The following is a 2,188-nucleotide window of genomic DNA, read 5'->3' on the forward strand; positions in this document are numbered from 1 at the left end:
AGTGACATAGACACCAAGAACTCGTTACCCTTAGCATTCTATGTCTAGAATGACTCTCGTGGATGCCAATGAACACGGATGTTCACAGAGATCTGGAGTAAGGGGTGAGGGTACATATTAGGAAGCTCTTTTGATCGAACACCTAATCCCGCCCGCCTCGATAGCGGCCTCTACTAATGATTAGGGAAGTTATTCGTACTTGATATATCGTCGATTATATGCATGCAATGCAACATCCAAGTTTTAATTCTAACATATGAGAAATTAACTAAGTCGGTGAACAATTAATTAGCAAAAAATTAGGTCGAAGTAGGAATTTAATTTCAATTACATGTGAAGGCATACAAATGGTACATGTTAGGCCTGGAAATCCGCAGACCTTCCTGATGAGTATCTCACCTGAACCTGACCGCCAGGCTGTCAGGGTGCCAGGCTATCAGGGCACATGAAGATAGGCCCCAGGCCATGGAGAGGACAACAGTCAAAATATCAGGACGATATTAGACCACATTCGCGTATATTAAAGGAATTAAATGCGCAGCATTAAGTTTGAAGACTATGCAGTAAATATGTAACACCCCGATTTATGAAGGAGCCTTTAGCCAGACATTCCCTAATAAACCGGACTGTTACCATCTCGGTTTCCCGAGGTAGTGAATAACAAATTAAACTCCAAGGCAAATTATATAATTACTTTAACTTAATTATTACAAAACCTCTTTTACATCAAATTACAAAGAACTAACATAATTAAAAGTGAAAGTCTTCTAAATGATGATCTAGCTACTAAGTCTTCTGATCCAGTGTCTCACGCCCATCAAGCTCCCATCCTATCTCATAAACCTGTCAAATCTGCTCCCCAATATTTGGATCATCACAGGTGTTCACGAATACACAGGGTCAACCACGAGGTTGAGTAGGGAATACAATGAAACAACAAAATATGATATGCATGCTCCTCCGTCACCTCCATCTCCATCTCAACTCATATCTCATAACCCGGAACACCCAGCCATACCGATCCCCGGTAGACTATATATCGACCGTAGCCGATCTCGCGCATTTCCTTGTTGAGGACACCAGGGCAAGTCCTGCAGAACCCGCCTGGGCCTTATCACAACATCATCTTCACCACACCACATCACCACAACATCCTCCATCTCCAATGCATATGAATGCTCAAAAGAAATTAATGCAACACAATATATATATCATTGAACTGATCAATCATAAAATCATTCCGGTTACCAAATATTGTGATAACATACTCAATACGATCAATTCAAATCAATCACCTTCCAAAGATATGAATCATAACATAAATCAACAACCACGAATCAAGTCAACGTTCACAGTTTGGTCATATGAAACACAAACAAGTCAACACAATTCAACATCAACGATAATAAGTCAAGTGTATTTCCCCTACCTCAGTACTGCAGTCAAATGGACAGAGGCTCAATAATATTCCACAGCAAATTCGCCCTCTGAAAGATAAATAAATGATAAGGGATTACTTAACTATTCCCGTTCCCAAAATAGAAGGTTACTAAAATAGAAACTTCTTTAAATGGAAAGTTTTCTTAAATGGAAACTTTCCCGATATAGCAGCTTAGTTTTGGTCATGGCGTGGAAACACAGACATGTAAAAATAAAAATAAACAAACAGAATAATAAAAACACTCCCCGGATAACTAATCTCAAACTCAAACCAACTCCTTCTAATTCCATAATATAATATACTCTCTCGACCCAATAATATACTCCGTCTCATAATATAATACTCCATAGTAACCAAGTATCGTATTCTCATCGTCGAACCTAAGCCAAAGACAAGGGGTGAGTGAACTGGCGGATAAACCGCGAAACAATAACTCCATCTCAATATCAATTTCAATCTCAGAACATAACTCAATAACCATGGTCACTCTGGACTGTAAACATAACTTGGCTCAAAGGCCCCACAACTCAATACCAGTAACCCATCTCCGTCTCAATTTCAATATCAATATCGTCAAAAGGTCCCGAAAATCGTGTTCAACACTTAAAGAAAAACTCTATGCTACTCACCCACAAGTCAAGGTCAAAGGAAACGACAATTAATAATACAATACGGAAGAATAAACCTAATCTCAAAGTACACAATTTCATGCTAACACCGATAGCAATCACAACTCTTAGTCGTTGT

At 38.9% G+C, this 2,188-nt stretch overlaps 1 long non-coding RNA gene across 1 annotated transcript; it reads right to left on the minus strand.

The window, feature by feature from the left end:
• Positions 1–665: 665 nt before the first annotated feature.
• LOC141598223 (uncharacterized) lies at positions 666–1,489 on the minus strand. Its single transcript, XR_012523345.1, has 2 exons — positions 1,430–1,489; positions 666–852 (listed from the first exon to the last, which is right to left on the minus strand). It is a non-coding gene; the product is annotated as an uncharacterized LOC141598223 (long non-coding RNA).
• Between the last annotated feature and the right edge of the window lie 699 nt (positions 1,490–2,188).

The sequence above is a fragment of the Silene latifolia genome, chromosome 9 (assembly GCF_048544455.1).
Source record: "Silene latifolia isolate original U9 population chromosome 9, ASM4854445v1, whole genome shotgun sequence".
Taxonomy (NCBI): Eukaryota; Viridiplantae; Streptophyta; class Magnoliopsida; order Caryophyllales; family Caryophyllaceae; genus Silene; species Silene latifolia.